The sequence below is a fragment of the Cydia pomonella genome, chromosome 6, assembly GCF_033807575.1.
Source record: "Cydia pomonella isolate Wapato2018A chromosome 6, ilCydPomo1, whole genome shotgun sequence".
NCBI classification, from domain to species: Eukaryota; Metazoa; Arthropoda; class Insecta; order Lepidoptera; family Tortricidae; genus Cydia; species Cydia pomonella.
This window is the reverse complement of record NC_084708.1, coordinates 12,039,824-12,064,034: the sequence shown is the minus strand read 5'-3', so window position 1 is coordinate 12,064,034 and position 24,211 is coordinate 12,039,824. Positions and strand designations below refer to the sequence as shown.

General features: G+C 36.0%; 2 non-coding genes across 2 annotated transcripts; one reads left to right on the top strand and one right to left on the bottom strand.

The window, feature by feature from the left end:
* Positions 1-52: 52 nt before the first annotated feature.
* Trnar-ccu (transfer RNA arginine (anticodon CCU)) lies at positions 53-125 on the bottom strand. Its single transcript has one exon. It is a non-coding gene; the product is annotated as a tRNA-Arg (tRNA).
* Positions 126-2,433: 2,308 nt separating this feature from the next.
* Trnaw-cca (transfer RNA tryptophan (anticodon CCA)) lies at positions 2,434-2,505 on the top strand. The gene has a single exon. It is a non-coding gene; the product is annotated as a tRNA-Trp (tRNA).
* The last annotated feature ends 21,706 nt before the right edge of the window (positions 2,506-24,211 follow it).

Sequence of the window (24,211 nt, the reverse complement as noted above, 5' to 3'; positions counted from 1 at the left end):
GTTTTCCTTACTTGTATAGTGCATAGCTAATTAAATAAAAAAAAGAATAATGTACCCCTGGTGGGACTCGAACCCACAATCCCCGGCTTAGGAGGCCGATGCCTTATCCATTAGGCCACAGGGGCGCTTGAAATGAGTGTTGAAATTACTCGCTACGATCTACAGGCTATTTTAAGACTACTATAAAAATGAATCTTATAATCGTAGCAGAACCATGGAGATATAAAATGGAGCACTAACTTTTTTTGTTATAGTAAATTGAACCTTATCACGGAGGTAGAAAGCTGTTCTTACCAGACTAGAGAAAACGATCCACTTGAGATAGCAAAAGCGGGGCGCGGTGTCTCACTCGCACCTGTTGCCAATGTTAAAAACATACCATTGTGGTAGTATTTATATCAATATACTACTGAAATTAAATACTTTCTTTGACTATCTTAGTGCTTACAGAGTGCGGTTCTCAAATCTTTTAAGTGATTTGTAAATAATTATGATGTCAATATTATTAACTGATTAAACCAAGCATGTGCACAACAAAAAAATAATAATTTTAATATGGTACACATTGTAGAAACTTTGAATATTAATTGGTATCCCCAACTTGATGACATATTTTCGAGATATAATTGTGAAATATTTAAAAAATGGGTAAAAAATGTTGTGTGACAGGTTGTAGAAGTGAAAGTTTTGCTGATTGTGGTATATATATATATATATATATATATATATATATATATATATATATATATATTATTACAGGTGAACCACAATCATTCAATTTGACGATAAAAATACAAGACGATATTTATCAAACTCATTAGGGTGATCATGATGTCGGCACGATGTGAATCAGTTTACACAGTTCTTATTAAGTACTTAAGTAAGTTTATCTAATTAGGTATGTCTATATTTCGGCATGATTAAATTGATGGCATGATAGCTATTACAGAATAATTAATTGCCAAAGTTGAAATCCAAAGTCCGAAACGGTTTTACTAACTATTTATACATACCCAATCGATTCGATATAGGTTGGACAGTAGAAAAATGCGGCAAATTCGAAAACTAGTTGCAATCACAGATCTACAATGAGTAGATGACGTTTAAAGAATTAAAGATAGTTAAAGTGTGCAAAACGTAAGCCATCACGCATATGAACATACCATGAGTGCGAAAGAGGCAGACTACAAATGAAAAATCGTGACCATTTTTGAGTTCGACAGTGGCGGCTAACGGCCGCCATTTATTAATTTTCAAACACATGTCCGGCATCGTAACACCTTAAGTATTTTAATTAGAAAATATAAATCTCATCCACATGGAATCCAGGGCTATAACCGCGAAAATCGAAGTTCATCAATTGCGGGCGTTTTTTGTCTGTCACTCTTATTACGTCTTAGTGAGAGTAAAAGAGAAAGATCCCCGCAATTTGCGAATTACGGTTTTTGCGGTAGGCCCCCAGTTATTAGTATGTGTAAGCGAGAGGGAATATCGAAAGAAGTTACGTTGGACCACCTTCCTCACGATTGATCATGGTGGCGGTCCGGTACGACGAGCGTTTAGGACGACTAAATTAAGTAAGATTTTGAGAAGCGTTTTACAGAAGAGAATAAACTATATCCATCCCTTTTCAGGGGCCATAATACTAGCATAGCAAAAAGACAGTAAGATTCTCTCTGACTATGCACAAATGAGAAAAGATCTTGGGCAAACTATATATTCCACGTTATCCTAATATCGCAGATACATATAATTAGAAAGAGATGCAACGTCCCACCTTGACTTCTCATGTGGACACACTTTTTGGCCAATGTACGGGTTATCCGGTAAGTCCGTGAGCAGAACGAGCAGAACTAATCCGATGTTTTCAGACAAAATGATGTTAATAAGTTTTAAATATAGGTACTAGCAATTTCAATTTATTTATATATTTTATTTAAAAATTTGATTCAGGCAACAACAACAGACAACAAAAGTGTGAGTTATTAGATGGGGCGGCTACCTAAATAAAATATGGTGAGTACAGCGAACGAAAAAAACATGTTTATTATCAATCGCTGCGCAACGAGAGTCGGGAGTTATCAAATCGATACCTACTGTCGCTAAATAAAGAGATTGTATGGATTGCCAAAGATAAAACCAGCAGTATATTTTTATGGGATCTAGTTCTCATCGAATAGAGAAGCTGGATTTAAAATTCTAATTTTGCATTTTGATAATAAACTAAAAATAAAGAATAAAATCATTAAAATGACATGATCAAATAGCTATTACTTTATTCTTAGTTATTCTGATAACTTTCACCTAAAATCTTTATCACTCTGAGGTAAAAAGTGCCCTCAATTAGTGATTTAATTATAAATACTAAAATGAAATGAAAGTCATTTTTAATACGTATAAATACTGTACAATAAATTCGTTTGCGTCTTCAACGACTCCGTGGCGCAACGGTAGCGCGTCTGACTCCAGATCAGAAGGTTGCGTGTTCAAATCACGTCGGGGTCAAGAGAATTTTTATTTTTTGTTTTTTAATTTTGTTTTACGAAAAATAAATGAAGTTTTCAATAGTAAAGCAAAAGAAGCAAAGATAATTTGAAATAGAGGTGAATTGTCAAAGTAAATTTTGTAGCCACAGTAAATCTACTGCCATCTTTCCACACATGATTAAATCTTTTAGAACGCCATTGACTTTAAACCTATTTTTTCATTGATATGTGTTAAATTTGTTAAATATCAAAAAGTGGCGCCATCTACTCGAGCATAGGCCAAAGGTATGGCGCCATCGCTCGAAAAGATGCCGATCATCTATTTAAATATCAAAAATAAATAACCAGAAATATTACAATATTAAATAAGAGAGGTAACGTTCCTCGCACAACGTATCAGTATTGCGATACAACGACGAAATGCCGCCAGCATCCTTGGTACGATGCCTCAAGGGCCTATTTTAGATATAAGCTAGTTATAGTAATCATCTGTATTTATCCATTATGTATATTGTTATTGTATTGTATTATGCTAATAAATTAGAGAGGTAATAACTACATCAATTCTCGAAAGCATAACTGAACTGAACCTACATATTCACCCCTCATGCAGAGTTAGGTCAGTGATAACAAAAGCATCCTGTATATGGTACCTAATATACTTATAGTGATCACTTAAAAGGGCGAACGTGTGTGTGTGTGTGTGTACTAATGGGGAGGAAATGTCCCGGGGATAGACTAGTGTTCAATTAATTATTGTTGATGTATTGTAAACCAGGATTAGCTTGTGTTTTGTGTATCTACTCTTAAATATATAAAGAAATAAATTACGCCGATGAGTTGTCGAAAAAAGCAACACTTGGGTCACTTTTGGTCTAACTTGCAAATTATCCGTTCGTGAAATTCTCATATCGGAATCGCTGAAAGTGCTAAATGCTCTAATTAAAGAGCTGCACGGAACCGGCATGATCCGGCGAGTAGATATTTAGAAGATCAAATGTGTAATTGTGTTGTGTATGCAGAGGTACCAAGCTAATAGCTTTTCTGACTAATAATACCTGCTGTGACCAGCGTTTTCGAAGCGCAGGAGAGTTGATCGTCCAGGCGAAATTCTAACTTATTCAAAAATTGCAATAGTGACAGAGACGGACATACGATTCGCTTGAGGAGGAGCTTCCTATAGGAATATCCCCCATTATACGCATTGTATTTGGGTCTCGTATATTAAGGTCTCGTTACACTGGTTTTCACAGAAATCTACTGTCTTGAGCTCGCGCAGACTATGCGAGTCAGGCGAGCTTTTAACTTTTCTAAGATTTCTAACAGTTCTAAGTATTTATTCAAATACTGGAGCATGTTTTACACTTTTTACTATTAGCGTTATGTTGCTGCATTACTTAGTAAGTACTATTATTAAAACTTACTCGTGTAAATTAGCGTACTGAGTAGGTACAACTAATAATAAATATAAAAAAATGGAAATAATCGGCCAAGAGCATATCGGGCCATGCTCAGAGTAGGGTTCCGTAGTTACTTTTCCGTAATAATATGCTAAACTGGAGCTTAAAGTATAGGAGATTATTAACCAAGGGATGAACTGTGGGTATTACGTCTTTTTACTATGAAGGGGAAACTTTTTGCGATAACTCAAAAACAGCTAAACTGATCATGTCCGCTATAGTTTTCATTTAATGTCTTTCTTAAGCTCTACTTCCACGATTTTTTTCATATTTTTTTGACCTATGGTTCAAAAGTTAGAGGGGGGACACATTATTTTTTTCTTTCAGAGCGATTTTCTCCGAATATATTCACTTTATCAAAAAATGTTTGTTGAAGACCCCTATTAGTTTTGAAAGAACTTTCCAACGATACCCCACACTGTAGGGTTGAAGAGAAAAAAATTTTCACTATACGTGTAGGGGAGGTACCCTAAAAAAAAAAAATTAGATTTTATTCTACGACTGTCGGCTTTATTGATTTATATATCCATGCCAAATTTCAGCTTTCTAGCACTATCGACTACGGAGCAAAGCCTCGGACAGACAGACAGACAGACAGACAGACGGACATGGCGAAACTATAAGGGTTCCTAGTTGACTACGGAACCCTAAAAAGCGTTAAAAATACGATAACAATAGAGATAACAACAAGGTGATGATAGGGTTCCGTAGTCAACTAAGAATCCTTATAGATTTCCATGCCCGTCTGTACGTCCGTCCGCGGCTTTGCTCCGTGATCGTTAGTGGAAGGAAGCTGCGATTTGGCACTGATACATAAAAGTCATGCATGGCGATAGAACGGTAAAATAAAAACTATTAAAAAATTTTTTTTTAAGGTACCTGCTATGATGTTTTTTTTTTTTCGCTTTTACCCAATGGTGAGGGGTATCGTTGGGTATGGATAGGGCTTTCAGAATACGGGTCTCCAACAACTACTTTTTGATAAACTGAATGTTTTCAGAAATAATCGCTCCGAAAGAAAAAAAAATGTGTCCCTTCCCCTCTAACTTGAATCAGGGGCCAAAAAAAAATATCGTCAAATAAAAGCTTAATAAATACTTTCAATTAAAACTATAGCGAACATGATCGATCCAGCCATTTTTGAGTAATTGCGAAAAGTCTTCTCTTCTTAGTAAAAAGACGTACAAAGCGCTGCGAAGGCACCCCTTTATGCTTGTAATGTACATGATACTTACTATATTAGCCCCCGTTTAGCTTATTCTGACAGAATGGTAACTACGAAACTCTACACAGAGCATGGCACGACATGCTCTTGGCCGACGTGACCTAAGAAATCCAAGTTTTATGTCAGGAATATTTTTAAAGATTTTGTATTGTCGATGTAAGTGGCTTTAGTCTAAACAGTGTACTCCTACATAGTCTTTACAGTGTGTACTCCTACATAAAACACACAATAGATACTTAATATTTAATGTAATACCTAGTTACGAAATAAAACGAGACTGCAGGCAGGCGCGCTATTGTAAATCATCTGTTGAGTCATAATTTTTCACCGAAATGCAAGTACATCCTAAGTATTCCTAAGGTACAGCCTAGGAAGGTTTCTTAATGAGTTAAAATTAGACACATCCTGATAACTTATTTGTCAACAGTAAGTATTTATTTGCTTTGCGGTTAATTTTCTTTAGCTTTGCAAGACTAACTTCTAAAGGTGAAGTTTAGATAGCCTATGCCGCTCCTTTTACTGAGAGGAATTTAACCACACTTTCCTCAAACAGATTATATCCGTCAAATTGTTTTGTATGGCGTGCCATTTTATTTCCGTTTATTTTTGGGATCGCCATAACTAGAAAGTAATTATAGTGGTTCATACACCGATACGGATACTCATTCCTTGTTAATCATTGACTGTTGTTAATCCCCATTCTTGCATAAGTCACATTTGAGGGTTGAAAATGGTTTGTCTGAAAAGAAAAATATCAGATGACGTTCCAGTTATGGGGTTGCGCTTGTGGACGAGACGGTTAGTCAGGTGACTGGCTTTTACGTCTCCACCGGCGCCTTTCAAATGAATCGCATTCTTGCCAGCACACCCACATCGGCAGATATCCTTGTGTGACCGTGTGTTTACTCACTGTTATGTGTATGTGCATTAACACGCCTTCCAGATGGGTGTGAATGTGTGCGAGTTTGTGGATGTGTTGGAATCTGGAGGTCATGAAGTGATTGGATGCTTGGAAAACATTTTGAAGAATGTTCATACTAAACTCTAGGTATCGCTTACATGATAACAATGCTAACTTGCCAATTGAAGACGTAATTTGTTTTACATGGCTATTTTCAGCAATGCCGTCATTGGCAGTCTCGGCAGTTAATTCCATATATCGCCAAAAATATTAGAGGAACACTCATATATTGTCATATATTGGTGGCAAACAAGCGTACGGTCGGATGATGGCCATAAGGGACAAGGGTGTCATTTGCGTGATATATGTTTGTCTTCAAATTTAATGAACTTCTTACATTCAAAGGAAATTCTTTAGGCAAAATAGACTGAGATAGAAATTCAGAATTCCTTCTATTTTTGATGGTGAGAAGCAAAAGATGTAACAAGTTGCTAAGAGATCTTTTCCGGGGTTTTGCACATCGCTGAATCTAAAAATCCCATTAGCACTTCGACATATTACTCCTTGTGCCTGAAATCCAAGATGGCGGCTAAAATATTTTTTTAAAGTTTTAAACGCTAAATTTTTGTTGCGTTTTTTTAAAACCTGCATTTTTTAATTTCTAAAACTATTTCTCGCCTTCGAAAACCCTCAGATTCCAAATTTCATCGAAATCGTTGAAGCCGTTTCCAAGATTTTAATATGTCAAGCGGTTTTACCCTCGAATTTCTTTCTATATACCTGGCTGAGAATCTGTTATTTTTTAAATATTTCTGGTGAAGTCTTTGTTCGTTTTAATTAATTAAGAGGACATCCCAAGTAATAAATAAAAGGTTTTACAGAAATTCATTTAGTCGTTTTTAATTTACGGCAATGCAAAATCAACTCCTAAACTTGATTTTTTTTCAATGTTTAAAAAAAAATGCTTGACCTGTGAGTGCAGATATGGTAACATGTTATATATTTGTTATCTACTCAAGACGCACTTTCATTTGATACCCCACATGGTATGCTTATATAATTTTTTTTTTTTGGCGGCCATCTTGAATTTGAGGAAACTATTGATAATTCGAATTGCTAATAGCAATTTTCGGATTCAGCGATTGCCAAAATCCTGAAATAACTCGCTTATCAACTTGTTACATCATTTGCTTCTCACAACCACAATTTTGAATTTCTATCCCAGTCTAAAACAGCCAGTAACATATTTTTATGAAAGTCATAAAAACCGTAAGCACGGTTTCGAAATATCAAAATAAATATAAATGAACGTTTTCGTAGGGTTTCAATATTGAGGGCAGACATGAACAGCATCCCCGTTGTATTGTAAGGGAAATGTGCAGTTTCCTTTATAAAAATGCAGGCGATCCAGTTCGACCAGAAAGAGCGCCTCCAGGGATTGGAAGTACGAGTAGGAAAACTGAAGAAACTGAAAGTAGCGGATTAGGTAGATAGCAAATAACCAGGCCCTAGCTCTACGAGATAGTCGTTTCGAATTCGATCGTCTCTCATTATCTAGCTAAAGATCGAAACAACTGGAGAGAAGCTGTCAGAGAGGAGGTGATTCTAAGTACGAGCAAGTCGCGAGGTTGCGATGAAAAGATGGAGGCAAAGATCAGATGCTATTAATTCCACGTTTATATGGGGTTATCTATTTACATAGATGTTTTTTTAAGCAACTATTTAACGATCGGTTTTTATGACATTTTTATCGAGTGACCTTTCGTGACTTTGACCAGAGTAGGTACATTTTCCAACCTTGGAGTTTAATACTATAGGTATCGAATCGTGATGACGCTGCCAGTTCGGAATATAAATTAGCGTTGACGCAAATCATCCCACGTCTGCCTATGAGTCTTGATTGCTGTCTATTAAGTTTTTTGCGAGCAATTGACCCCAATTTTCTGATGCGCACGAGCATTGTCATAGGCTATTCAACGAACAATAACAGTTTTTTACTGTTCAATCGTGCAATTAACAAGGACATACCCCCCAATTCAAATGATGATACCTAAACACGAACTATTTTCTGAACAATGGTACTGTTCAGAAAATAAATCCGTGAACCGGTTTTTTTTCCTAAATTTTGTACTTTACATTTTTTACTCCACTAATAACGATTATTTATTTTTTATCAACAAGTTAATACATATTTACATGTGTAAATATATATATATATATATATATATAATATATATAATATATATATATATTATATATATATATATATATATATATATATATATATAATGTGACACTGTTCGTCACTTTTTCTTTAATAGTAAAGAAAAAGTGGCGAAGCACTTCAGTTGCGAAGGCCGGATTCAAACCTAGGTATTATTTTTCTTTAATATATGACCTCTATTTCAGTTTATAATTTATATATAGTAACGTCAGTAGGTACTTAAAAACATCTAGATAATTGTCTAGATAAAATTCAAGATTGACCAAGTGGGGGAAAAATAGGCTGAGAAATGTAAATTGAAATATTTCCGTAATATACCCTACCTAGAAAAGATGTCTAGCGGCTAGAGAACTATTTGACATTTTTCCTACTCCTCTACTGTTATCTGTCATTTATGCATTCATTAACACGAATATAAGAACATACATAAAAGATTTCAAGAAAAGTCTATATTGTCTATTCCTCATAAAAGCTCTTGTGCTTTTATAAGCTATAACGTTACTGCGATTAATGGCTACCAACCTAACAAAACCAAAACGAATACAGTTTTAAACTAAGTGCATTGATGCCAACTTACAAAATATATATTTGGTTGCATAGTAAAAATAATTACTTCATAAGTCAGAAACACGCATGACACCCGTAATATAGCAACACCCATAGACTACGAAGACCGCTTAGCGTTGCTTGTTAGTCTCCGTAGGCTACGGTGGCCAAAATTGAGAAAAAACTGTCCAAAAAATTAATTTAGCAAGTAGCAAGTACCAGGGCCTCATGAGTTACGAGGAGGTGTCGCCGACCGGCCGGCCGCGGCCCGGGGCGGGCCGGGCGCGTAACAAAGTATGCTCGCGCGTCTTGGCTATATACTTTTGCTGTAATTTGTTTACCTAAATTAAGATTTATTTTTGTTGACTCGTAGGAAAAATATTGTATGCAACGTTGTATAAGTAGGTCAAAAAATTCTCGTGGCGTATTCCTTTACAATGTTCGCCTACGCCTTCGCCTACGCCTTCGGCTCCGGCTCACATTGTAACTCACGCCACTCGCCTTTTTTGACCCTTCTTATACAACTGTTGCATAAAATACTATTATATTTGTTAATTTACTATGACATTGAACAAAAAAGAAATTACGTAATTACAATTTATATTTCAGTTTTTTCCTTTTATATGTATAGTCAATTAGTCATGTCCAATGCCCAGGTTGGTTGGGGAGGACGAAAAATGGAAAATAATAAAATTAGTAATTTTCAAAAAAAAAACTTCTCTACTAGTTCCTCATTGTGCGAAGACAGCTATTAAAAATAAAATCTTCATAGACAATTATTCAATCAAACAAGTTGGTAAGTATATAAATAACAATACACAATGTTAATATACTAATTCCTCATAATTATTGTTGTTGATGGCACCGTGTTAGTAGCAATCAAGAAATTACAGTGTCTGTTTTAGGACCGTTAGCTATTGTAGATGGCGCCACGAAACTTCGCAATTTTCGGGGATCTTTCTCTTATACTTTCACTAAGAGTAGAAGAGAGATTATATATTGGTATTTATTTAGCAATATGTCTATATATATGTAGTAATATCATTTGTGTAACATTGTAAATAATGTTATTAATGTCCTAAATTGTAAATAGTTTTTCAAAATTACTTTTATAGTTGTCTTTTCTTCTGAATTATTTTTCTCACTGCACCTACATTCGATTCTGTTTTGCCCTATGGTTGACTGGTAGAGAATGCCTTAAGGCATTAATTCCGCCATTTGTACTTGTTTTTATTGTGAAATATAGTTTAAATTAAATTAAATTAAGACAAAACTAGAGTGGAAGAGAAAAATGCCCGCAATTGCCGAACTTCGATTTTCGCGGATATAGCCCGGAGATACAGTAGTTTCTTGGCGCTATCACGTCTTTGTACGGAGCAAGTACGGAGCTTAGAATTCTTTGTTATTTCTGGTAAAATCTATATTCTAATCGTAAATAAGGTGTCTAATAATCGCTTCGGTAGGTAGTGTGTAGGTACACATTTGCATTGCAATCTGAAACTCATTATTTACGGTAGCTCATTCAGCAGCAATAAAAAATGATGAATAGTTAGTTACCTATTCTCAGACACCTCACGTCACGCGGTTTTTATTGCTTGCGATGACGATTAAACTCTGGCCAGGGCCAAAGTGCAACTGGACTATTGCACTTTTGTCAAATACCTATAATATAGAAATAATATATTCAGATAATTAGTTTAATGGTACGCAAAATAATTAGGTATAACTAAACTAAAGCAGGTTTAACTATTAGAAACAGTTAGTTGTAGGTATTTCTGCATTATTAGTATTCATTTGAAAATTACAGATTTTCTGATAACCTAATACTTATATAGACAAATATAGGAAATTGCATTGATTGTAAACCGACAATCCACTAATTATCAGATTGGCATAGTTGAGTTCTGAACACTTGAGAGTTTTGTTTATTGCAATTATCATAACAATCAAATGGCCCTGGCGATAACGATAAATAGCACCGGTAAGTCATTGTAGCCATCAAGCCACGTGATGGCGGACTAATGACGTCAACGGGGGCTTGGTTGAGCCGACCAATCACGACGCACCACCGAGTGAATGTTTGCGTCAGGGACGGAAAAGCGACAATAGGTAATGATAATGAAACAAACACTTATTTAGCTGAAATGAAATGAAATGCTGATAAGGAATGTAGGTGTAGACTTTGAACAGGAAAACATGTTGCAAATAATTGCCTAATTTCTGGTCATGTACACAAGCATGAGTCATATAATAAAAACCCTAAAAAGCAAGTCATCACTTAAACTAGGTACACAAAGGTGAAGCGCATCAAATCAAATGATATGATGTTTTCACAAAATGTTCACTTCCTTGCTGTAACTACATGATGATTTGGCGAAATTGGCGAATGTATTGTGGAATTAAACCATATTCGAATAGCTATCTGCACATGGTTTATTTAATTATTTTTCAGGCACGTGATTCTCTTCCAACTTCGTCGATAGATAGGTATTTTGCCACCAAACATTCTTGTTTTTTTTTGCGCGATGTCTACCGTTTGGCCTTGCCTCGTTGTTTGATTATTTTATTTAGAACTTTATTACCATTATTAAATGCTAGTATGCAACATCTCGGTTTTGTGGTATATTTTATTACATTACCATTGCTGATGCAATAGTACGTGCGGTTGGCATGCGCTGTGACGCGGTAGGCGCGCGCGCCACACCTCCACGGCGTATTCTGATTTATTTCGTGAGCGTATATAGGCGAGGCAAACCAGACCAATGTAAAGTCAGCCACATTACTGCCGTGTAGGGCTGATGCCTTGAAGTAGTAGTGAGTAGTGCGAGTAGCCGGTAGTATGAAGTATCAACTCCAGGATGCACAGTCGATGCACTTTTCTATTCAAGTATAGTATGACGACGTGGTATTTAAGTCTTATTTTATTGGTTTACCAGTATCTGTTACACCAGTAGTAACTACATACGTGTACACTAAAATAGAGGTAAACATTGCATTGGTTGGGCAACTTACTGTACCTAAAGGGAACTGCATGGACACGTTATGAATGGTATCGATTCATAGTGTCTATGTCTATGCAATCTTGCAGCTGGGTGTGCAATGTACTACAATATATGTTGCCGTTCAGTATGACAGCTACCGTCTTATTGTAGCGGCCACAATGATCGACATAGAAATTGCCTCTCTATGTGACAATCGTAACCTAGTAGACCAACAGAGATCACCTGGATCCTGGATCTATAATAGGAACTTACACTCATGCGTCTCTGGCACGGGGCCAATGTAGGAAATTGTTCATGCTTGCCTATCCAGATCATATGTCATATCGATCTGCGACAGGTGTGTTAGTAGTCGGTTAAACTACGTGACCTCATTATAATTATATCTAGTTACAAAGAGAGCGTTTTATACTGGTTCTCTTGAGTATTCATTCGGGTTCGGCAAGCGACGACGACAATCCAGTAAACTTGTGGTAGACTTGGACATGTGTATACGCACGCACGCACGCACCCAAGCTTTCTAAGCTGACGTCACTGACCTCCACACACTGTTTTTGAAAAACACGAATAACTAATAATGTGTATGTGCATCAAAGGTTCTTCAGTACCTAATTGCATAACTTAACTTTGAGTTTTCTTAATCGCTTTGTGATTTATGTTTTTTGAAGATGCAACACAAAATGTGATTCGTTATACGTTAATTTTAATTATTTTAATTTACTGGTATTGTACCTACACTATGACGCGTTACATCACAAGATCACACACTGTGCTCGTAATGTCATTATTCTACCATAGCTTTTGCAACATGTATTTCACGAAGGCAAAGGAAAACATATATACCTAGCCTAGATAGCAGAAAATTAAAGACTTCATTAGGAATTTCTCAAGCGCTGGTTGTCCACCACATGCCCTGAATATGTAACTTAACATTCATCATTTGCACGATACATACTTGTTGAATTTAGATGCTACCTTAAAGTCTTGGCTACTCTTTGTTCCAATGGTATTACGTATCCATATGGTATCGTATCTAAGTATTTCAGTTTACAATATTAAAATATAGGTTTGCAGAGGAAACTTATTTCGCTTCATACGCATATTACATTCATATTACAAGTATATTAAACCGGGGAAAACGTTGTGTGATGAAATATAAAATTTTCTTAAGTATGTATCTAGTGTAGGTATGTGTAGCATGTTTAATTGTTTATAGTCCGTTTTTCTTTCAAATTAGTAATTTTATGAACTCAAGAGCAGTGGCAACTTTTTTACCTCCAAAATTAAATCTTCGCTGAATTATGAGTCGTTTACATATTGTCGTCGTATTTTACCGCAATATTAGATGTCATAGGAACCTTAGCAATTCGGAAATAAAATTTAATAAATGAAATAAAATGAAAAAAAGTTAATTAGCACTACTATTCCAATGTTAAAAAACGGGCTATAGTTTCAACAATAAAGGCTATACTTAATAATAAAATAATAATAATTATTAAATAGGTTTCACATTTAATTAATTGAGTACCTAACCAAATAGGTAAGTATAATTACGAAATAAAACATGTATTGAGTACACAGCACGGACATACTTACCTAATTAAAATAATAATGAAACTCATGCATTGACCTCAAACCTATTTACTCTTTGTAATTGTATGTTTTAGACACCGCCACCGTAGCGCGAGATCCCATTAAGTATGTTATTTTTTTTGATTAAGACCAATATTATGTGTTAAGTATATACACTTGGTACAATGCCTCAAGGGCCTATTTTAGATATAAGCTAGTTGGGAGAATCAACTTTTTAGCGTCACTCGTTGCCATGGTTACGATTAGTTGTCCAGGGGACAAAAGTTCATTGAAATACTGATTTTATGGTACTTAAAATGAATTAAACTTGCGTTTTGTGGTCGTTATAACCAATGTCCATAATGGGCCCCCTACTAAGCATGTTAATAGAATGGCATACAACATCTCTAAAAACAAACTGTGCCACTGTTGTCCCTTGGACAACGGGACAGGATAACAAAACAAAAAAAGTTGATTCACCCAGTTAAGTACAATGGATATATACAGATGATTACTATAACTATAGTAATCATCTGTATATATCCATTGTGTGTATTGTTATTGTAAATAAATATTAAAGTTCATAGACAAAATCTTCTATAACTTAAAATAATTTTATAAATAAGTATATACACTACCTTGGGTGCATGTGAATTCCGGATTAAGTGGGAAATAAAAAACCGGCCAAGAGCATGTCGGGCCACGCTCAGTGTAGGGTTCCGTAGTTACTCTTCCGTCACAATAAGCTAAACTGGAGCTTAAAGTATAGTAAATTGTTAACCAAGGGATGAAACGGTACCTTTAACCCGAGTTAAACAAATAGGCAAATTTGCATAATCAGTACCTACCTAATTAAAGTAAGTCTTTTTACTATGAAGGGAAAACTTTTTGCGATAACTCAAAAACAGCTAAACTGATCATGTCCGCTATAGTTTTCATTTAATGTCTTTCTTAAGCTCTACTTCCACGATTTTTTTCATATTTTTTGGACCTATGTTTCAAAAGTTAGAGGGGGGGGGACACATTTTTTTTTTCTTCCGGAGCGATTATCTCCGAATATATTCACTTTATCAAAAAATGTTTTTTGAAAACCCCTATTAGTTTTGAAAGACCTTTCCAACGATACCCCACACTCTAGGGTAGAAGCGAAAAAAAAAATTCACCCCCACTTTACGTGTAGGGGAGGTACCCTAAAAAAAATTAAATTTTTAGATTTTATTGTACGACTTTGTCGGCTTTATTGATTTATATATCCATGCCAAATTTCAGCTTTCTAGCACTAACGACCACGGAGCAAAGCCTCGGACAGACAGACAGACAGACAGACAGACAGACAGACAGACAGACAGACAGACAGACGGACATGGCGAAACTATAAGGGTTCCGTTTTATGCCATTTGGCTACGGAACCCTAAAAAGCGGGATTGAAAAATGTACATTAATGTCTCACGAATCGTTAATTTTAGAAAGAATTTTCAAAGTTTTATATTATAGACATTTGTTTATCATCGGTAACTAGGAAACTTGTATATTATCTAATAAAGTCTAGGTATGAATCTAAAAACATATATTGGCCAGGAGCATGTCGGGCCATGCTCAGTATAGGGTTCCGTAGTTACCATTCTGTCAACTGATCGAAATGGACCGATCATGACCGCTATAGTTTTTATTGAAAGTATTTATGATTGGCAGCAATATCGTTTGGCAGAAATACTTTTGTCATACTGCTTTTCGCATAATATGTATTACTTCGCAGAATTACTTTTCGCATAATATTATTTGGAAGAAAACCCTAACCTAACCCACTTAGAAAATTCGTCCAAATGAATATTATGCCAATTGACTATTATGGCAAGTATTATATTTATACGAAAGTATAATTTGATTAAAGGTTTTTCTGCGAAGTGTATATTTCTGACAAATAATATTCTGCTGGATGAGGGTAACCCGTTGCCACTACTATGTGTCAGCATTTCAAGTTGATTAAATTACCTACATCATATCAAAATATGAAATTTCATACAAATTAAGTTTTAACAGCCCAATTCCAATAGTTGATACCCCATTTGTCGCCTCTAAATATTCTTGGAATTAAAGAGGGTCGCAACTATGGGGACAGTGTCCAGCGCTGGGACATTTACGTTAGCTGTCGCAGAAAACTAAAGGAGAAAGGTCTGCGAATTGTATACAGACACATGTGTGCCATGTATGGCTGTACGTGCGACTCGTACAAACCGCCGGGTCCGCCCGGCGCCGGCGCCGACTGGCTAAATTGATTTAATTGCTGGCCAACGATCGAGAGCGGAATTTTCCGATTGGTGCAGATTGGCATAAACTGCTGCGAGACGTTTTCATTTAACGAAAATTGTTACATTAACGTGTATGTTACATTCATAGTAGGTATGCCTACTTTGTAATATACAAAGGAACTCTACACAAGGAATTCGTTCGAGGCTTTATTACTTTTACCTGCCTGGTCGCAGACAAGCTAGTTAGTTGTCAAGCGGACCCCAGGCTCTCATGAGCCGTGGAAAAATGCCAGGACAACGTGAGGAAGAAGAAGGTTGCAGAAAATCAGCGAGAACATAGGTAGTAGCAATGAATGAGTATTGTCTTCACGAGTGAGTGTTTTCACTTAAGGGATCCGCCGGACGGTATCGGCCTGTTTAGTTAGAACAAAAAGTTGACAATTCCGAACAACTGACAGGCCGATACTGTCCGGCGGACTGTTAATCAAAAGTGGGCCTCTTTAGAAAAAGTGTTCGCTAGTAGCAGTGGCGGTGGTGGCTGGTTATCGATCAATTAACATTAAAGTATGCATCTTCTTTATTTTAACCATTCGGACTGGTACAATATAATATGATTTTTGACTATACTATGAATGTAAGTATGTTTACTTTAACACCAGTTTACCTAGAGTTAGACCAAGATAACTCTGCAGCGATTTTGATAGCATTAGACTGCAAGTGTTATTTTAAACGTCAAACTTCTATGACATTATATGACATATAAATAACACTTGCACAGTCTATGCTTTAAAATTATCTTGGCGTACCGTAGCACGTTTTTCAATTTCTAAGATTTGCTTCATTGTTAAAAAAGAACAACCGAAATTGTTCGAGTAGGTAATACTGTACAGTTAGAATTTACTAAGGTGAGTTTTTGGGCTCGCACCTCTAATCTGTTAAACAAAAGGTATTGTTTCTTTATGCAGCGGTTACTACTGCTACTGACTGAATGAAATAGGCCCGTTTAAAAAGCAATATTGTCATCCTATTTATATAGTTCCCTTTTGTTTAACGGTTGAGCCCAAAAAATCACCTCAGAAAATTCCACTTATATATGCAGCAGAGCTTGCTATAGCGGACAGGGTATTTAAAATGTTAACAATATAATTAATTAATGTTAACAATTAATTTTGAACACCTCGCTTGCTTAGCTTCTTCTACTGCTGACTATACACACTTTTACAATACGTATATTTTCATGGTCGATCACGGATCCATTAAATATTCAATATTGCATAAGGATTCGACCAGTAAATATTAGATGGGTACATAATACAATACATAACATCCGCGACACTCAATCCTACGAGTGGTTTACCAAATATTTTGACAAAAACCCGATGTACGAGTATGATGAGAGCGATGTTTAAGTACTTGTTCTTGGTGACACAAGTGTTTTAAATGTAAGGCGTCGAGAAGCTTTCTACTGCGTAGCTTACGTGTATTATTTTTACACAACAAAAGGCTAAATATGGGCAAGGTAAAGGACAGGATTATTCTCGTATAACAATCATGAGCATGCCTTTCCCCTGTTTTATCGTGACGATAAATTGTGTCGTTGCTGTACACGCTAGAGAAATGACCGTCTACGAAATGTCAGGATTTTAAGGGCGATGTCCGGAGCCGGACCTTCAGGATAATTCACGTTGGGGAGACGAAAAACTGATGAGACATCCACCAAAACCGTGGAAACACCACAGACCCTATACGTCCATCATGTAGGTGCAAACCAATTGAAGACTATGTATCGTTAACTCTATGAGAAACAATGGTCACGGGCGTAGGTAGGTATTTAATGTGTTTTTGTAACGTCAAAATTCCAAGACATAGGTAACAACACAAAAAACTGCTTTTTGTGTTTTTCAGTCAGAGTCATCAGAAATCGGTGTGTATTCCAAGCGAGTTGTTGCTTGAAAAATAATGGTTGTGTTTAGAAAAAAGTAGGTACTTATCCATTAAATGTTCATATAACAGTCCTAATTTAAGTTGTCCAAAATAAGTGATTTGTATTTTACTGAAGTTTAATGTTATTAGATGTACTATTTTTTAAATTAATGGGTAAGACACGGTTTTGACTCACCAGGGAATATTAGTACGAATACATAGTGGAACGGTGGTGATTCCCGACAGCCGCAGGCTGGAGGGAATTAAAAACCCGAGATTGCAATATTCTTACCCCCGGAGTTACACACAATGTTTTTCATCACACGCCCTAGGGAGTTATAGCTTTTTTTTCACAAACCATAACTCCCACGGGAACAAAATAGCCCTTTGTCCTTTCAGTACCTCTGCATGAAATAGGTAAGATCTTTTTCGAGCAAGTGTGATGAAAAATTAATTGATTCAGTGGAAGCAGACGCATTAAGACGTTTAATTAGGTTAATGACTTTTATAACTAGGTAGAATTAGACTTGAGTATGGCGGCGATTCCGACAGTCAACCCTGCAAAGCAGATTTGCTCGAGGAATAAAGTCTGCCATGGTTACCTATTGTGTACACGCAAACCTGTTCTGCTATTTATTGCCTGGAAAAGGACAATTTAACGTCATGCTAGATTCTGCACTATAACAGTGAGATGTTTAATATACACCTAGTTGTAACAAATCAAACAAAGCAAGTTTCTCTACTTTCTATCTACAAGAGTAGGTATGCTTGGTTGAAGTGTGAAATTTATGACGCATGTGTATTTTGAAGACCTCTTGTGGCTTAGGTTACCTAAGTTAGGTATTTCAATGAGCCTGACGTACATGTCAATAGTACATGTCCCTTGGATTTTTTTAAGGAATGGGTCAAAAGGAATTCAGTCATATTTCACTTAAACTGTAAGAGCGACGAATATTTACACCCAAACCAATACAAATTTCAAAAAAAAGCAATTGCCTTGGTCGACGTCCCTATCGGTCCGACCGTTATGGCAACATAATATAATAAGATTAAAAGGACAAAACTAAATCAGTGACGACAATACTGAAAGTTCCGGAAAAGTAGGTACCTTGATAGTCATCTGAGAGAAGCTTTCCATTTATTAATTACACGTCAAGATTAGGTACATTAAATTTGATTACATTAGAGTTGCCTGGGGCATCGTCCCCAGAACGCTTGCTGCATTTCCCCGTTGAATTGCCAGACTTAGCCGCTGAGCGAAATATTCCCCCGCACGAAGGTCGCCGGACACCCACACAAGTTTGTGAGAAATTTCTTTCACGACTTGTTTGGTGTCCGATGACCACGGCCCAAAGGTTTCAACTGCAAGTGCCGCAAATATGTAATTGTTTTAAAAAAATGCATATTTGCATATAGAGAAGCTTGAGCAAGAACATAGAAGTAGAAAACGACTTTATATCTATCATTCTCCGAAATGTTTAGTTTAGAGACAAAGTTCGGAATAGGACAGGAAATTGGGCTATGCCAACTCTAATTAGTGCTTCTTATAACCCACATGTAATCTTCATTTGATGGTAAATGACTAAGCATTGGTATGCCTTTTATTCGACGAATGTGACTATCGAATTTTCTGGTGCAGGTTCGTATTCCATACGTGTGAATCGCATTGGTGTACAGTAGTGTTTTGTTTCATGAGCGTCGCTTATTACTTAATTCATCGGCGATGGAAAACTACTGAGTCGCGACTACATGGTGTCCACTGTTTACATAACATCTTGAATTGTCTCACCTTCGAATGCAAAGAACTTGCTCGAACAAAGTAGTATGTTACAGAATAAGGTGTTTTGACTTAAAATATACACTAAATACATTACGCATTATCATAATCAGAAAGATAATCTGTAACTGCAATCAATGAGATAACTGATAAAGTCTCATAATCTGCCCGTACATATGTACTTATAGTATTTATAGCTGCGATAAAAAGTAGGTATTTATTAAAAATAAGCTAAGCGGATGCGGATCTGTGCTCAAGCTTAAATTCCATATTTGTGCATGTTTTGTGTTTCCAAAAGAATAAGTAGGTACACTCAGCATCAAAAGTAGCGGATCAAATAACGCGTCATAAGTACCATACTGTAACAGCTTAACAAAAATTGATGTCATTAATATACAATAACTAAGACTGTAAAACGTATACTTTGGAACGAGAATTTTAGAATTGTATCTATATTTGGAAAAGTTATCTCGGATGTCAGATTCATTTGGTGCGTTGATTCATCCGCTACTATTGATGCTGACTGTACCTACCTAGCCTTTTACCAGTTTGCAAATTAAACAAAATTGTTTTCATAATTTCAATATCATCGTGAAACGGCGACAAAAATAATGAGCAGTTTTGCTCATTCAAATTGTCTGATGAAAATGAATAAACGCTCATCGTCCTAAGTCAGCCTGACGCAACATTATTCATCAAGGTTGAAATCCAACACATAATGGAAAGTAGCGATTACTGCTCATGCTAGACGGCAGCCTGTGATTGGCGCGATATGGAGGCCTGGCCGGGTGTGGCGAAACGTGTTGTTATCCGTTCAAAATGCCACTCGATATAAAGTGAACTGAACAAGCAAAAAACTAGCCACCAGGAACTGTAGTCATCTCAAATATCATTAAGACTAAGCGAATATTTAATTTGCTATTTAGTCGGGCACAACACAAGTGGCTAGACAGGCCTGATGTTTTTGCAGGACGTCGAAAATACAAACAGACAAATTAACTATTCGAGGTCGGCTCAAGAATAATCAGGAAGTTTTGCTTTCAGTCGCCACTCACCAGTTACCAATTAGCTATTTGAGTTGAATTAGCAAAGAAGCCCCTTAGGTATAAGTAGTTAGGTAAACTTACTTAGGCAAGGAGATTAGGTCAATTAGCAGGATGTAAAATTATATCCTTCTACTTTATCTAATAAAAAACCACCCTCAAAAATCTTTCTTAGTAATGTTAGCTATGTTGAAGAACGTGCATAATTGACTTGACGTTAAAATGTTCTTGTTAGCTAGAATACCTTTATTTCTATCGGATCAAAACGTAAATCTAAAAGTACAGAAACTCCTGCGATGCGACGTTTAATTAATAATGCACCAACACATCTAATTATAAATAATTATTATACCATAACATCTAATTATTGATTCACCAATTGTATTAAAATTACATAATTATAATATCTGATAGGTCAAAATAAGAAGTGAGTCGGAATTCGTAATATATCCATAACAACTAGTGATGTTTTTGTTGCATTGTAAATCGTGTGCAATAAGTAGGTATATGTTACTCTGGCTCTGGCGCCTGCGGCTCGTCTGCGGTATGTCCTAGATCTTTGATGAACATTGGTACTCACTAGCGATCTTTACCATCACATTAAACTGAAAATAAGATATAGACTACGAGTATAGAGTCATCAGACTTTTTCTCTACTAACAAATATCTTTGATGAACACACAAATAAATGCCCTTACTAGGATTTGAACCCGGGACCTCCTGCTTCGTAAGCAGGGTCACTACCGACCAGGGTAGGAGGCCGTTATAAGTAGTTATTCTAAGTTTCATCTGAATTTGATACATGAAAGCTGTTTTTCTGATACGGTCGTGTCGTCGTGTGATCTGCCACGAGGAGGCAAATGGTGGTTATCCATGCATAGACTTTACCGAGCGAAACTAGTTTTTGGAGGTTGTCTGGAACTAGTCAGTCTGGTTGCAGGATAAATAGAATATACGTGTTGAAAACTTGTTTCTCTCATTCGTAATGCGAAATAAGAAGATGGCTACCTATAACCTTCGCACCTCCATTTGTAAATGTAACGAGAGCTATTCGGTGTATAATATCAGCATAAAAATAATTACCGCCTGACCTGCTCCAGTTTCTTTTACGACTTTGTCTCAAACATAACCATGTACGTTGGTACGTCGGTTTGCTCTTACATATGTATGTAGTTCGGTTTTTCGTAAATTTTCTGCGCTAATTGCCAATAATGTAGTCTAGCGTTAACATGCAAATCGTGTTCAGTTTCACTCGCCTGGACATGTAACTATTTTTCATCGTACAGACACCATCAGATATATCGGAGCGGCCAAGGTGCTCAAAAATATCTGAACAAGCACTTTATATAACGCCTTAACAATAGCGCCTGGGCCACTCCAATACATCTGATGGCGACCGTACGAGTAGGTATCGATTATTTAGATGACAATACATATATAAATAACAATATTCTCATCCTATGCACCTACATATTCAACCTATTCAGACAAATCACGATGACACGAAATTGTTTAGACATGACTTTAATGTGTTTTGGCGTATTTTATTTTGGTCGGTGGCTTATTCCCTTTCTCTTTATATTGTTTTTATTTGAATTGAACTAGCATATGTACACCATCAAGGCATGTATAAAGTCTCACCAACATGTCACGGTAGGGCTGTAACATGGGTAATTAAACAAATGAATGTTGCCGGTTATCCTTCGTGTTTACGGCTAAAAGAACGAATTAGTTACGTAAGCGATTAAATAATGACATTCTAACCATACTTATTCATTGATTCCTTGGGGTGAGCATGTATCTTTAGGAATGTTGTGGTTGGCTTTTATTTAGTTTGTTTAGTGACTTTATATCCATTCATTAGAGTAACACAGGCATTCATTATTTTAAGCTTGGAAAAAAAAACACCTAAATAGTTGTTGTTGCTAGTTTTTTTTTTTTGTGATAGTTAAGTATGTAATAATCGGGTCGAAATTCTTTTCGTTGTCTTGTTTTGGACCACCCTGTCACGTTTGTATTTTATCAAATAAATAAAAATAGACGAGTGCTATTTCATGTCTTTTTAGCTGTAGATTAAATTTAGCATAGCAAATATTAAAAACCAAATTTCATCACATACAAAAAGCTACACTCCGTCACATTTTTTGGGGACAAAAAACAATAAGTACAACGAAAATAATTTTGATCCAATCACGTGTGATCCACATTATTATATAAGAGAAGTATGTATTATCTTGACAATAACGTAAATATTCGAGTGCTTGACACTTCCTAGTATAAGAAGACTGACTAAAATACTGAATTTATTTATCTTTGAGTTTTCTATAATGAAAACAATTCATTTATTTTAATTCATAATAATAGAGATTAAATACTAGGACGTTTACCCTACATGGTAGCTTTTGTTCGGCGATGAGTAATGAAATATTGATCAAAGTGTACAGCTAAATAAAGGAGGACTCACTCCGGATTCACTTTAATTTTCTATAGATCAGCCGTCATAGAAATGAAGTGTCAGAAACCTCAACCCGGACCCGGACTGCTCTAGCGAGTCTTAGCGTATGTGACACTTAAGTCGTATGCTCGTATCCAAATCCATTTACGAACCAAACAATAGAAATTAAAAAAAAACCTGAAGTCTTGACCTGATGTTTCAACCAGTGCTAAAATTTTAAGCACATACAAGCACTCATTATAGACATTTTGTCCCCACGATAATACAATGATCTAAAGTGATGGTAATTGATTCGACATTGTGGCTGTCGATCATATCGATGAGTTACGACGCAATATGGTAAAATACATCCAAAGGATTCGAGATTGAAGTCGTCCATACATGATGGAGTGCAATAAAGGTTAATTTTGTCGCTTGTTGTTGTTCAAGGTGCTTGTGTTAATGAAATCAGGGTGATACCGAAGTATTTGTCGAAAGCCGCGCCCACTTATACTTAGAAGGTGTTCGTCAGCCAACAATCATTTATTGCCCAGTACATATATGCTCTCCATAGTATAAATAAATAAATATTATAAGACAATTTCCATTGCTGCAGCAGCAGTCTTGAATAAATACGGGAAAATGACTTAAATTTTTTTACATTTCTGTATATTTTCCTCGCAACCGAAGTGAAAAGCAGAGTACATACCTACATATGTAACTCGGACATAAATGGCCTCGGATAAAATGGGTTACTTTATTCTATAAGCTACTATATATTACTCAATTTTCAGATTTTCACAAATATGAGAGAAAAACTAATAAAACGATACGATATGATTCGACGTCCTTGTCAACCTGCATACGTCTGTTTCAATTATAACATTGTTGTTAGATGCTTGGTATTTTTCAATTAAAAAGTTGCATTACTATGTACCTCGGCACGGGTAAATTTCCATGATACTTGGAAGGTTCTTTATTCATGAGTTTAACTAAACCGTTTATCATTACAAATGAGTTAAGTAAAGAATTGCAGGTTATAATTGAACACCAAACAGTCAAGGTTGTTGTGCATTTGGCGTCGGGCCGGCATATAGGCGATATGTACAAGTATAAACGCGGAAATATGATGATTATCCTGTTTTCTTCCTCGTAATATTTTATTTGAAACCAAGGTCCGTGTTTTTTATATATTATGTTTCTTGGACAAGGAAAAAAATACAAGTTGAACGTCTGACCTAATGACACCCGTTTCCGAGGTTTTATAAAAGGTCACTTGGATCAGACAAAAGAAAAGAAAGACTGTCAATATCCATATAAATTCACGATACTCATCATGATGCAGTTGCACAACGTATTCATCTCCGCTTGA